The sequence below is a fragment of the Taudactylus pleione genome, unplaced genomic scaffold, assembly GCF_031769625.1.
Source record: "Taudactylus pleione unplaced genomic scaffold, aTauple2 ptg000003l, whole genome shotgun sequence".
Classification (NCBI taxonomy): domain Eukaryota; kingdom Metazoa; phylum Chordata; class Amphibia; order Anura; family Myobatrachidae; genus Taudactylus; species Taudactylus pleione.
The window spans coordinates 3,193,617-3,208,891 of NW_028284406.1; the positions used below are offsets into that span (position 1 = coordinate 3,193,617).

Here is a 15,275-nt window from a genome sequence, read left to right on the forward strand (position 1 = left end):
GGACGACTGAACGATAACGATACCGTTAAGTCGTCCACTTTATCGTCCATTTTTAACCCCAAAAAGATGAACGATGACGACGACGCGCGTTCCCACGGGTCGTTCGTCATCATCGTTCATCGGGCTGACATGCAGGCCAACCTGACGATCTCGTCAGGTTGCTGCATGTCAGGGAATGGGGGAGAGAGCCCGGCGCTGAACGATATCGTTAATGATATCGTTCAGCGGCTGTGCTCAATGTCATGAACGACATTGAGCACAGCCTGCCGGGGACACACTACACGATATCGCTCAGGGAGCATATCGTGTAGTGTGTACCCACCATAACACTTGGCTGCTTATGTGGGTGTAAAGGTCGCTAATATAGCAATGATTATTATACATGTCCATGTCCTCTGTATTGTATTGTAAGTTGCTGATGACGACTTTGTTTATGTACTTTGTAAGGCGCCGCGGAACACTTGAGGCGCCATATAAATTAATAATAATAATAATAATAATAATAAAGCAAGCATGGAAATCGGACTGCAAAACACTCCTACGAGACATATATGTTCCATGTGTCTGCACTGTCACCGCCCAGTTGCGGCCTAGAAACGCCCATTTCACGGATGGGTTGAAGTGGCCACGCATGGAGCAAACTGCCTGCTCCCGTATCCTCCGTCAGCGTGCGCAAGAACGGTTCAACAGTTCCACAGCGCTATACAGAGAATATTTCAGCAATTCTCATCCGTCCCTGCCCCAGAGGAGCTTACAATCTATGGCCCTATTACATGGACACACATACTAGGGTTTTGGTTTTTTTACAAGAAGCCAAAGAACTAATCAGTACAGTATGTTACGGTTGGTGGAGTATATCCACGCAAACACAGGGAGACCATACAAACTCTACACATATACCGCTTGGTCAGGAATTTAACTCATTACTCATCCTTACATCCTCTTGTGCAGAACTGTTATGTTCATGGCGGCCCTCCCTGTCTTCCATGCCACACGCCCAATTATTATAGCTGCCATGCGACTTGGTTGAAAATCACATCCATTCATTCGTCTTCCTGCCTATTTATAACGGTCACGTATAGCATCATGTTCTCTGCAAAGTGCTGCATAAAACGGGAATAAATAAATACCTGAAAATACACATTTTAGGCTTTTCCTTATGTCCAGGTTACAATTACTGTCCCTCCTCTAAGTGCAGACAGGTCTATGTAAGTCATATAACTGATGGGTGTGTATTATAAAGGAAGAGACTAACGAGCGAGACCGCTAATGCCGGCAGCTGAAGAACTTTGGCTCATGGTTGCACAATGCGTTCCCAATGTCTCCTGTAATGTGTAGATACACTCAGGGGCGTATTTATCAATTATCGGGATTCAGACCCGATAACTGTAATTTCTTATTGCCGCTACCCGCAGCAATAAGATATTATGGGGTCTATTTACTAAGCAGTGCTAGGAGACAGAGTGAAAAGTGATAAGTCAGTGATAAGGTGCCAGCCAATCAGCTCCCAACTGTCATTTTTCATACACAGCCTGTGAGATGGCAGTTAGGAGCTGATTGGCTGGTACCTTATCTCATTCACTTTGTCTCCTAACACTGTTTAGTAAATAGACCCCTATAAACTGTACCCCCATATTTATTAACATTTACATGCAGGGACGGGGACTCCGAAAGGTGCCCGTCCCTGCTATATATTCTGAGTGAAGTGACCGCATTGGCGGTCCGTGTAGACATGATAAATGTCTACATGGTCACCGACCACATGCTAAGCATGCCGACATTATGTCGGGGTAATCCGCTTCCCAGCGCGTGGCGGCCCAGACTGTAATTATTAACTATATTACTGCCTGATGTCTATTATTCTTATTAAAATGTAACACTAGCTTTTCAGCCTTTACTAACAGATAACGGAGCTTGATGTAGGCCAGCGTTTCCCAAACTCATTCCTCAGGGAGCACTAACAGTGCATGTTTTCCAGGTATCCTCACAGATTCACAAGTGAAATAATTAGCTCCACCTGTGGATCTTTTACACTGTTTTAGCCAGTAATGAATACATCTCCGCACCAACTAGGAAACATGGAAACCATGCACTGTTCGTGCTCCCTGAGGAACACTGATTTAGGAAATATATCATAACGGGTGGACATGTCAGTAATGTAATATCTCATATAGTAACTCTGAGGTAACAGCCCACTGAGACGTTATTACAAGCTGCCCCTAATAGCCCCAGCCCAGGCCCTAGATGTCATTATTGCATCACAGGACGCATCACAGACGCGGGGCTATGTCTCAGGGTGAGGGCAGTGCGAGTCTTGAAGCTGAAGTTTCTCTGGAGATGGAGGTAAAAATGATGTCGTGTGCATTGACCCTTGTCTTACTGCTATTACGGATAGCGGCTTGTGAAGGAGCGCCAATTCAGGCACCTATAGGTAAGTGTCCGACGTCTCAGGTGTTTTCATTATTTTTACTAAGCCGAAAAAAAAATTAATTATTTGACGAAAGAGACTTGGGGCCTGATTCATTGTTACGCCGAGGTTTTCGCAAATGTACCAATTTTTTGCCACTGTGCATGCGTCATGGAACTTTACCGTAGTCGCGCGCTATTTGCAGTGTGATTCACAGTCAGGGAGGCAACAGGGATTGTCGGCAAAACACGCGGCGTCTCTCGACCGTTTTCGGTGGGCGTCACATCCTGCGCCTGCGATACCGTAAGAAAACAATATGGCTGCGGCGTCCCAGTTCCCACCGCTATTCTGCGAGACCATCGGGCTACTCAGGAGCCTAATAATTGATGGATCATGCGACCGAACTGGGTATTTGTAAGCAGTTGTTTGGATTTGCGATGCCGCCAGTGGGTGTCTTAATACGGGCTCGCAGCTGCGGTGGCAATAGCTTACATATCTAAGGCCCATAGACACATTTATACCCCAGCAGATGTCAGGACATACATTATATTATATGCAGCTTACTATATAATAGCACAGACCTTACAACAGTCATACGCTGATTGGTAATTATAACTCTGAATATATCATGTAAGAACGGAATTGGCTGAAGTGTTTGGCTATTAGGTGCCAACTCCCCTGTGGCTACAGGTTACTTATATGTTGATAATAAATAACGTCCAAGTTGGACGATACAATAACAGGGTAACACGTTATTATTGAGGCAGCGCTGACCCAGGACGGCTCGGTAAAGCCCCGGTGCATTACGGCACTTACATAGTTGGCAGCATTTTATAACCATTTCTAGGGACTCTTTGCTGCGGAGTCTCTGCATATACCCAAGTCATGTGCGACACTGTCTCAGGGGATCATGGAGCACTACAAATCCCATCATGTCATGTTTATTGCAGTGAAACATATAAATGTAGCTTTTTTGCATTTTAGTTACTGTTCTTTACGAAATACTTCCTTCTAAGCCAACCTATATGACTAGTAAAAGTAATAAGAATTACATCTGCCATATAGAAAACAAGGAACGTTATTGTGCAGTCGGTCAGCGCTCCAGCAATAGGGACAGTTCCAGGGACATAAATTCCCAGAGACATGAATCTGCAAATCCCAGGACTGTCCCCGGATATTAGGGGCGGTTGGTAACTACGCACTTGGGCTGGTTGTGTTCAGAGCAGGGACCCGGGACTGGTTACATGAATAGGTGGTACAGTAGCCCACGCTGCAGGTCTCTCCTAAATCATGCTAGCCGGCCCAGGCCTTCTAGTACAGGGGCTGTGTATAGAGAGTGTAAAGACGCCGTTCTGTCTTATCACTAATATTACCGCCACGGCTCATTGGTAAGTGTGGATTGAAAGATCTACAGTAAAAAGGTAGACAATGTCTAGATAGACACCAGATGTTAGACAGTCAATGGGTTGACATGGTCAAAAGGTTGACATGAAAAAGGTCGACACATTTTTTTTTATTATTTTCTTACCCTAATCTTCACCCTAACCCTCCCCTTGGTGCCTAACCCTAACCCTCGGGGTAGGTGCCTGACCCTAACCGTCCCTTCTTTTAGTGCCTAACCCTAACCCTCCCTCCCAGTGCCTAACCCTAAACCTAAAAAAAATGTGTCAATCATTTTTGAGTCTACCTTTTTCATGTTGACCTTTTGTCCATGTCGACCTTCTTACATGTCGACCTATTGACTGTCTAACATCTGGTTTCTACCTAGACATTGTCTACCTTTTTACTGTAGATCTTTAGACCGGATCCCCTCATGGTAAGGAAGCAGCTGGTTGTTTCTATTATTGCGTGTATAAGGATTTGATGAGTGTAATACGGCTGCAATTAAATAAATTCATTTACCCGACATGTTTATTTCTTTCATAGATGTCCATCATTACACACAGATGGATAGTCACTATATGGCCCCAGCAGCCACTATGGCGATGGTAACCTTAGCCATCCTTTTCATTTGGTAAGTTACTAATATTACCTACACTTTATCTTACACTTCTCTACCTAGGTATCATCACTATGTTATTATTAGTATCTGATATTGCTAGAAGTAGCCCGGTTGGCAGGGAGGTGTGTGTCTCTCCAGCCTTCTCCAGGGACAGATTTAGCAGGGTCCAGTGCCCCCCAGGACTGTTCCTGGCCCTATGGCCTGCTGAGGCGGACAGTGGGCATGATTTAGAAGTGGATGATAATGCAATCGCAGTGGCGGTCCCGTACGCAGCCGCTGTGCGGAAATCTGCCAATGCTGGAAACGTATTGAGACGCCCACCGGTGGCTTCGCAAATCCGAGCAGCTGCGTACAAATAAGCAGATCCTTCCATGTTTTTCTGCGCACTGGATCGTGGATGTAGGCAGATGCACGCCCCGAAAATGGTCAATACATTCCCGCATCCCCGTAACGGTCCCTGAATGTCACTTTGCAATTAAATCCTCGATGCGAGCAGCATCGCAAAAGGTACCTTGCGACCTTGACTCTTGCGCAGTGTGACCGATAATAGCTCAACTGCGTAAATATCAGCTTTGCTTCCACACGTGAATCAGGCCCAGGGTTACCCGCCCTGCTCCCTGTAATGTCAGGGAACCCAGAGACCGGGCACCATCCTGGGACAGTGTGAGCAATGTACAGCGTTCTGTGGGTATAATAGGGGGAGGTGTACCTAAGGGGTGTAGATCATATACCGGCTGTCGGGCAGTCAGAATCCTGGCGACAAAGTCCAGACCGCCGGCAATCCCCGACGGTAAGTACTGGGGTTAGAGGGGATGGTTATGGGTTAGTGTTAGGCACTAGAGGGAGGGATAGGGTGGGTTTAGGCTGTGGGAAGGGGGATGCCGGCGCTTAGAATACCGGCACCAGAATTCCGACACCTGTCAGAAACCTGGTGTCGGCATCCTGACTGCTGGCATCTCGAAGGTAAGTAGTGGGGTTGGGGGGAGGGTTAGGTTTAAACGTTAGGCACTAGGGGGAGGTTAGGTTCAGGCACCAGGGAGAGAGGGTTATAGTTATGCACTAAGGGGGAGGTTAGGTTCAGGCACCGGAGAGGGAGGGTTATGGTTAGGGGTTAGGCACTAAAGGGGGAGCGGGGGAGGTTAGGTTCAGGCACCGGGGATGGAGGGTTATGGTTAGGGGTTAGGGTTAGGCACTAGGGGGAGGTTAGGATCAGACACAGGGGAGGGAGGGTAATGGTTAGGTTTAGGGGAAGGGTTAGGATACTAACTTGCAGGTGTTGGTATCCTAACCCTGTCGGGATGCCGCCGTCGAGATTTTGAGCATTGGCACCCCTGTACCCAGCCCTGTAGCTAAATAGCACAGAACCGTCTGTCCATTCTGCACCAGCTCAAATCCAATGTATTTTGCCTGCTTTGTGTCCATGAGCTAGGCTGTGAACTCCTCAAACATTTTATACATCTAGGGGTCTATTTATTAAGTCCCGACTGAAATGATTTTCTATCATAGCACATTGCCATGCTTAGCGCCCCAGCGTCACTAACCTGCCATGAAATATCGCTCCCCGGCATCACCCCGGACCTGCTGACACATTCAGTCTACATTTCAGGCTGGTAATGATCTGTAATCGATCACTTCTGGTTCTTTTTGCAGCTTAAAGAAGAAAATAATGAAAAGAAATCAGGAACTCAAAACCATTTTCATCAATAAACCAGGTAACAATAACGAAATACAGTATCTACATAATAATGACAGACCACAGGACAGACTAACGGATCTATCCCCCCCCCCGCCCACACCTATAAAAGGCTACCGCCGTGATAGCATCTGACCATATGTGGCGTCATATGATTGGATGTGAGCTGCAGCTGTGGAGTCTCCTGGCCAATCACAATCGATAATGTGATCTACTGGCGGCACTTACCCCCCTTAAAACCTCAAGTGAAAAACCCACAAGAAAGTTGGTCCTATTCTACTGCTGGATGCAATTCCTCCTGGCACCACATCCATGGCAGGGGAAGAATTAATAATCTGATTAACATTTAAAGATGTGTGAGGGGCCCCTTAGTACCCTTAACTAATGGTTTCTTCTTTGCATCTCGCAGAAATAGAAGATTATCTGGAAATAATTGATATACTGAAAGTATAAGAAGAGGATTTAGATAGAAAAGGAAGGAAGAGAAAAACAGAAAGAAAACAACGAGGAGAAAATACAAACTGTTAGAATTCAGGGCAGAGTTATGCTACTTATACCCTGAACATTTACTAAAATATATTCATTATATTAGCATCAGGACTGATTTGTAAGGTGTCGCAATTCTCAGCAGTGATAGACGTTAGCACACAGAGCGCTCGCTCTGAATCAGGGCTGGTCTTTTTTTTTTTTTTGAACGGCCTCCTGGCCGCTCGCATAGCTGTGGGTGACAGCGAACGGCCATGATGATGGTCGCGATGGTCAAGACCATCGCGGCCATAGGGCTTGCAACGAGACCCTTGTGGTAGGGTCTTGTGGCCGCAAGCCCCAGAGAGATGTCGGCTCTGACACAGCCGGAATCTCTCCACTGACATCACTTGTGATGTCGGTGGGGCCGGCCCCAAACGGCAGGCGTTCTCATGGGAACGCCTCCGTTTGGGCAGCCACCCCCCCCCCGGCCGCCCACCAAAGGGGTCGTGCTGTCACTCACTCAACAGTTAGTAATTATCACACCTTCTTCCACAGACAGAAACCCTGAAAATCTGAGCTGTTAGTGCTAATTGAGGATTGGTGTTGAGGACCAATGATCTAGAGACTTCTCTGGTGCCCACTGTAATATGCAGAGCCTTATCTGGTGCCCTGCCTAATATCCAGAGCCTTATCTGGTGCCCTGCCTAGTATCCAGTAATATCCAGAGCCTTATCTGGTGCCCTGCCTAGTATCCAGTAATATCCAGAGCCTTATCTGGTGCCCTGCCTAGTATCCAGTAATATCCAGAGCCTTATCTGGTGCCCTGCCTAGTATCCAGTAATGTCCAGAGCCTTATCTGGTGCCCTGCCTAGTATCCAGTAATGTCCAGAGCCTTATCTGGTGTCCTGCCTAGTATCCAGTAATGTCCAGAGCCTTATTTGGTGTCCTGCCTAGTATCCAGTAATGTCCAGAGCCTTATTTGGTGTCCTGCCTAGTATCCAGTAATGTCCAGAGCCTTATCTGGTGCCCTGCCTAGTATCCAGTAATATCCAGAGCCTTATCTGGTGCCCTGCCTAGTATCCAGTAATATCCAGAGCCTTATCTGGTGCCCTGCCTAGTATCCAGTAATATCCAGAGCCTTATCTGGTGCCCTGCCTAGTATCCAGTAATGTCCAGAGCCTTATCTGGTGTCCTGCCTAGTATCCAGTAATGTCCAGAGCCTTATCTGGTGTCCTGCCTAGTATCCAGTAATGTCCAGAGCCTTATCTGGTGCCCTGCCTAGTATCCAGTAATATCCAGAGCCTTATCTGGTGCCCTGCCTAGTATCCAGTAATATCCAGAGCCTTATCTGGTGCCCTGCCTAGTATCCAGTAATGTCCAGAGCCTTATCTGGTGTCCTGCCTAGTATCCAGTAATGTCCAGAGCCTTATTTGGTGTCCTGCCTAGTATCCAGTAATGTCCAGAGCCTTATCTGGTGTCCTGCCTAGTATCCAGTAATATCCAGAGCCTTATCTGGTGCCCTGCCTAGTATCCAGTAATATCCAGAGCCTTATCTGGTGCCCTGCCTAGTATCCAGTAATATCCAGAGCCTTATCTTTTTTTAAATCCAATAGTTTTTTATTAACTTTTGTTTTGAATATACAATAAATGTGCATTAATAAACACTAATACACTGTAAACATTACATTGATGAAATAAAAACAATATCCAGAGCCTTATCTGGTGTGCACTTTAACATTCAGAGGATTGATCTGGTGCCCAACCTTATAGCCAAAGTCTTATATAGTGCCAAACCTAATATCCAAAGCCTTATATAGTGCCCACTGTAATGTCCAGAGCCTTATCTGGTGCCCACTGTAATGTCCACAGCCTTATCTGGTGCCAAACCTTTTATCCAAAGCCTTATATAGTGCCCACTGTAATGTCCAGAGCCTTATCTGGTGCCCACTGTAATGTACACAGCCTTATCTGGTGCCAAACTTCATATCCAAAGCCTTATATAGTGCCCACTGTAATGTCCAGATCCTTATCTGGTGCCCTACCTAGTATCCAGTAATATCCAGAGCCTTATCTGGTGTGCACTTTAACATCCAGAGGATTGATATGGTGTCCAACCTTATAGCCAAAGCCTTATATGGTGCCCAACCTTATATCCAAAGCCTTATATAGTGCCCACTGTAATGTCCACAGCCTTATCTGGTGCCAAACCTTATATCCAAAGCCTTATATAGTGCCCACTGTAATGTCCAGAGCCTTATCTGGTGCCCACTGTAATGTCCACAGCCTTATCTGGTGCCCATTGTTATATTCAGAGCCTTATCTGGTGCACTGTCTAATATGCAGAGCCGTATCTACTGCCCACTGTAATATCCAGAGCCATACCTTGTGCCCAGTCAAATACCTAGAGATCTATTGCCCGGTCTAATAAGGAATTGCAAACTAAACAAAGATTGCTGTGTGTTGTAATAGTCACATAACACAAAGGGGTAAGAACCAATTAGCAACAAAGGGTGCGAGTTGCCGTTGCCACCGCATTAAAAGCCGGCAACGGCACAGCGTTTCGCACCTTTCGCAGCTCGCTCTCATCCTTACAGTGCTGCTGCGTGCGCTTTGAGCAACTTCAGGCTGCTGTAAAGTGCGGCTGGTGCCACGCTATCTTGCACCCGCGATGCAGTCGCCGGTAATTGGATTGACACCAATGTCTAATTATTCAGTAGTGCTCTATGGCAAGGATGATTGGTTGGGCAGCTCTGTAGTCGATATACGGCTCCCGCAGTTCTCCGATTGATAACATTACAAGCACTGAAGAGATAACTTAAGTGCAAACAGACGTCTTTATTGCAGACAATGATACAGGGCAGGATTCCTATAGTCACAGGTATAAGAATACTAACCACAGGAACAGAGCTGGAAATGCAGATGATAAAGGCTGGTAGATCACAGGTATAATTGGTACATAAATAGTCTGCTAATACAGGTAACAATGGCAGTACCTGGAGAATCAAAGATATGCCCAGCTATATTGTTGCCAATGGCCAATGTTCGCCTCCATAGGAATGTATGGTACGATCGCAGTGCGTGCCATAGCGTAGCATGGCGTATGCAGTCGCAGGGAACCGTATGGCGCAAGGCGTGCGCACGTTTGTGGCGCGATCAGCCACAATGTAACTGGGCGCAACAGTACAGTATAAGCATGAGAAATGGCGTGTACAGTACACAGGGATGCCGGTCACAGATCAATATGTTGAGGATATGGAGGAAATACACAGATGCTGGTCACAGTACAGTGGGGGGAGATTTATTATAGTCGCACGCATCGTGCCGCTATAACTCTTCCTGTTTTACCTCTTTATCGAGGCAAAGCAGAAAGCACCATCGATGACATGTATTAACATCTCGTCTGCCGGAGTAGGGTAGTGACAGCAGTGGACTGCAATGATAATGATCTAGTCTAGCTAGTAATGCTCATGTCCCCTCCTGGATTACACCTCACTCACCTGTCCATCAGGAACACTGTGAGACTGTCAGTGACCCACCCGTGCACTAAGGTGGGATCAGTGTTCCCAACTCTAAAACACAAAAAAAAAAAAACTGATGAGTGAAAAACAAGCCCAAACCAAGCCAAAAAAAAGCCCCCCCCCCCCCCCCCCCAAAAGGCCAAATTAACTGGAGGAGTGGGGAGGGGGGGTAATTTAATGTCAACCAAAACTTTATTGTTCAAATTATTAAAATATTTATACAGCTCTGTGCGAGGTGACGGAGCCTGGGCACTCTGTGCAAGGTGACGGAGCCTGGGCACTCTGTGCAAGGTGACGGAGCCTGGGCACTCTGTGCAAGGTGACGGAGCCTGGGCACTCTGTGCAAGGTGACGGAGCCTGGGCACTCTGTGCAAGGTGACGGAGCCTGGGCACTCTGTGCAAGGTGACGGAGCCTGGGCACTCTGTGCAAGGTGACGGAGCCTGGGCACTCTGTGCAAGGTGACGGAGCCTGGGCACTCTGTGCAAGGTGACGGAGCCTGGGCACTCTGTGCAAGGTGACGGAGCCTGGGCACTCTGTGCAAGGTGACGGAGCCTGGGCACTCTGTGCAAGGTGACGGAGCCTGGGCACTCTGTGCAAGGTGACGGAGCCTGGGCACTCTGTGCAAGGTGACGGAGCCTGGGCACTCTGTGCAAGGTGACGTTGCAGCAGTGAAGTGTGGAGAGGTAAATGGCTGGGGAGGCACAGGCTAGTATCAGAGCCAAATTTACACATAAATATATGAACCTTAGGGTACATGTGGGCATTATACAAAGGGGCAGCAGTATATAGTGCATGGAATTTTTTTGTGTTTTGATGTTTCCATTTTATACATTCCTGAGTTAAAGCGCTGAAGCATATTGGGATTTGGTTTAAAATCCTTGCAACAAATAACCAGGCATCTTAACCACTTTACTGACGATTTCTTCCGACAAAACCGGTCAGAAATTGTCGGGTCCGCAGGAGAGTCCGGGGGGAATCAGAGGAGATCCGTTCTGCACGTGTAGAAAAGATTTCCTCTTGAAAAACACAGCGAGGCAGTGCAGTCGCACCTTGTCAGCTGAAGCACAGCTGGCTGCGTTCGCATCCCACGCAACCACGCCAGTTAAGTGGTTAAACCATACCTGACACAAAGAATATCACATAAAGAGGCCCATTTAAGTTTTACAGACCACCCAATATGACCCATTCCAGGAGGGACAATATACTCTGTTCCTGGACTTCCCTCTTCATTTAAGTTTGTTATCACCTGTGTTGGACTAGTTACCTGATAAGTAATGTGTTTCACCACAGGTGACGCCAAACTTAAATTTAAAGGGAAGTCCAGGAACAGAGTATTTAGTCCCTCCTGGAACGGGTCGTGTTAGGAGGTTTGGATAAATGGGACCATGAGTCTTTTGTTTTGACTCATATGGTTCTTCAAATTCCTCAAAAATAAGCCCACAAACAAGCAACCTGCAACCATTAAAAGAAAACAAGCAACTTGAAAGTAAAAGAAAAACAAACTAAAGCAAGCCCAATTCCCCTTGTTATAAGCAAAATTGGCAACTATGGGTAGGAGATCATATAAACAAAAATGGGGAGGGATATTAGTGGGAGCTGATTACCATGGTAAAGTCAGGGATTTATTTCTGAGGCATTTGGACAAACAGACTGCCAGTGCCTGATGGGGTGAGTGACTGGCCATATAGCTATGTAACAGTAGCTAATGGGGTGAGTGACTGGCCATATAGCTATGTAACAGTAGATGATGGGGTGAGTGACTGGCCATATAGCTATGTAACAGTGCCTGATGGGGTGAGTGACTGGCCATATAGCTATGTAACAGTAGCTGATGGGGTGAGTGACTGGCCATATAGCTATGTAACAGTAGATGATGAGGTGAGTGACTGGCCATATAGCTATGTAACAGTAGATGATGGGGTGAGTGACTGGCCATATAGCTATGTAACAGTAGCTGATGGGGTGAGTGACTGGCCATATAGCTAAGTAACAGTAGATGATGGGGTGAGTGACTGGCCATATAGCTGTGTAACAGTAGCTGATGGGGTGAGTGACTGGCCATATAGCTATGTAACAGTAGCTGATGGGGTGAGTGACTGGCCATATAGCTATGTAACAGTAGCTGATGGGGTGAGTGACTGGCCATATAGCTATGTAACAGTAGATGATGAGGTGAGTGACTGGCCATATAGCTATGTAACAGTAGCTGATGGGGAGAGTGACTGGCCATATAGCTATGTAACAGTAGCTGATGGGGTGAGTGACTGGCCATATAGCTATGTAACAGTAGCTGATGGGGTGAGTGACTGGCCATATAGCCGTGTAACAGTAGCTGATGGGGTGAGTGACTGGCCATATAGCTATGTAACAGTAGATGATGGGGTGAGTGACTGGCCATATAGCTGTGTAACAGTAGCTGATGGGGTGAGTGACTGGCCATATAGCTATGTAACAGTAGATGATGGGGTGAGTGACTGGCCATATAGCTATGTAACAGTAGCTGATGAGGTGAGTGACTGGCCATATAGCTATGTAACAGTAGATGATGAGGTGAGTGACTGGCCATATAGCTATGTAACAGTAGATGATGAGGTGAGTGACTGGCCATATAGCTATGTAACAGTAGATGATGGGGTGAGTGACTGGCCATATAGCTCAGTAACAGTAGATGATGAGGTGAGTGACTGGCCATATAGCTGTGTAACAGTAGCTGATGGGGGGAGTGACTGGCCATATAGCTGTGTAACAGTAGATGATGGGGTGAGTGACTGGCCATATAGCTGTGTAACAGTAGCTGATGGGGTGAGTGACTGGCCATATAGCTCTGTAACAGTAGCTGATGGGGTGAGTGACTGGCCATATAGCCATGTAACAGTAGATGATGGGGTGAGTGACTGGCCATATAGCTATGTAACAGTAGCTGATGGGGTGAGTGACTGGCCATATAGCTATGTAACAGTAGCTGATGGGGTGAGTGACTGGCCATATAGCTATGTAACAGTAGCTGATGAGGTGAGTGACTGGCCATATAGCCGTGTAACAGTAGCTGATGGGGTGAGTGACTGGCCATATAGCTATGTAACAGTAGCTGATAGGGTGAGTGACTGGCCATATAGCTGTGTAACAGTAGCTGATGGGGTGAGTGACTGGCCATATAGCTCTGTAACAGTAGCTGATGGGGTGAGTGACTGGCCATATAGCTGTGTAACAGTAGCTGATGGGGTGAGTGACTGGCCATATAGCTATGTAACAGTAGCTGATGGGGTGAGTGACTGGCCATATAGCTATGTAACAGTAGCTGATGGGGTGAGTGACTGGCCATATAGCTGTGTAACAGTAGCTGATGGGGTGAGTGACTGGCCATATAGCTGTGTAACAGTAGCTGATGGGGTGAGTGACTGGCCATATAGCTGTGTAACAGTAGCTGATGGGGTGAGTGACTGGCCATATAGCTCTGTAACAGTAGCTGATGGGGTGAGTGACTGGCCATATAGCCATGTAACAGTAGATGATGGGGTGAGTGACTGGCCATATAGCTATGTAACAGTAGCTGATGGGGTGAGTGACTGGCCATATAGCTATGTAACAGTAGCTGATGGGGTGAGTGACTGGCCATATAGCTATGTAACAGTAGCTGATGGGGGGAGTGACTGGCCATATAGCTATGTAACAGTAGCTGATGGGGTGAGTGACTGGCCATATAGCTGTGTAACAGTAGCTGATGGGGGGAGTGACTGGCCATATAGCCATGTAACAGTAGCTGATGGGGTGAGTGACTGGCCATATAGCTATGTAACAGTAGCTGATGGGGTGAGTGACTGGCCATATAGCTATGTAACAGTAGCTGATGGGGTGAGTGACTGGCCATATAGCTATGTAACAGTAGCTGATGGGGGGAGTGACTGGCCATATAGCTATGTAACAGTAGCTGATGGGGTGAGTGACTGGCCATATAGCTGTGTAACAGTAGCTGATGGGGGGAGTGACTGGCCATATAGCTATGTAACAGTAGCTGATGGGGTGAGTGACTGGCCATATAGCTATGTAACAGTAGCTGATGGGGTGAGTGACTGGCCATATAGCTGTGTAACAGTAGCTGATGAGGTGAGTGACTGGCCATATAGCTATGTAACAGTAGATGATGGGGTGAGTGACTGGCCATATAGCTATGTAACAGTAGCTGATGAGGTGAGTGATCAGCCATATAGCTATGTAACAGTAGCTGATGGGGTGAGTGACTGGCCATATAGCTATGTAACAGTAGCTGATGAGGTGAGTGATCAGCCATATAGCTGTGTAACAGTAGCTGATGGGGGGAGTGACTGGCCATATAGCCATGTAACAGTAGATGATGGGGTGAGTGACTGGCCATATAGCTATGTAACAGTAGCTGATGGGGTGAGTGACTGGCCATATAGCTATGTAACAGTAGCTGATGGGGTGAGTGACTGGCCATATAGCTATGTAACAGTAGCTGATGGGGGGAGTGACTGGCCATATAGCTGTGTAACAGTAGCTGATGGGGGGAGTGACTGGCCATATAGCTATGTAACAGTAGCTGATGGGGTGAGTGACTGGCCATATAGCTATGTAACAGTAGCTGATGGGGTGAGTGACTGGCCATATAGCTGTGTAACAGTAGCTGATGAGGTGAGTGACTGGCCATATAGCTATGTAACAGTAGATGATGGGGTGAGTGACTGGCCATATAGCTATGTAACAGTAGCTGATGAGGTGAGTGATCAGCCATATAGCTATGTAACAGTAGCTGATGAGGTGAGTGACTGGCCATATAGCTATGTAACAGTAGATGATGGGGGGAGTGACTGGCCATATAGCCATGTAACAGTAGATGATGGGGTGAGTGACTGGCCATATAGCTATGTAACAGTAGCTGATGGGGTGAGTGACTGGCCATATAGCTATGTAACAGTAGCTGATGGATGTGCTGTAAAGTATTGCAGCGCACTTCTTACCAGATATTACAGGGACGATGTTCTGCAGGCTGGATGCTGCGCTGCAGGCGGTCCGGTCACTCAGTCAGGGAGGATTTCCCTTGGTGGTGCCCAGAGGTCACTGATGAGCGCTGCATGTAGTGACCATTGTAAGCATTTCCCGGGAGCTGCGCTGCAGGCAATGGGGTGGGAGGAGCAGCCCAATCATGTGCTAAGTGTCTCTCCCCTGTG

General features: G+C 47.1%; 1 long non-coding RNA gene across 1 annotated transcript; it reads right to left on the reverse strand.

Moving 5' to 3' along the window:
• Nucleotides 1–6,003: 6,003 nt before the first annotated feature.
• LOC148543443 (uncharacterized) lies at nucleotides 6,004–15,275 on the reverse strand. The gene is made up of 3 exons (XR_015877233.1): nucleotides 15,066–15,275; nucleotides 10,068–10,139; nucleotides 6,004–6,059 (listed from the first exon to the last, which is right to left on the reverse strand). It is a non-coding gene; the product is annotated as an uncharacterized LOC148543443 (long non-coding RNA).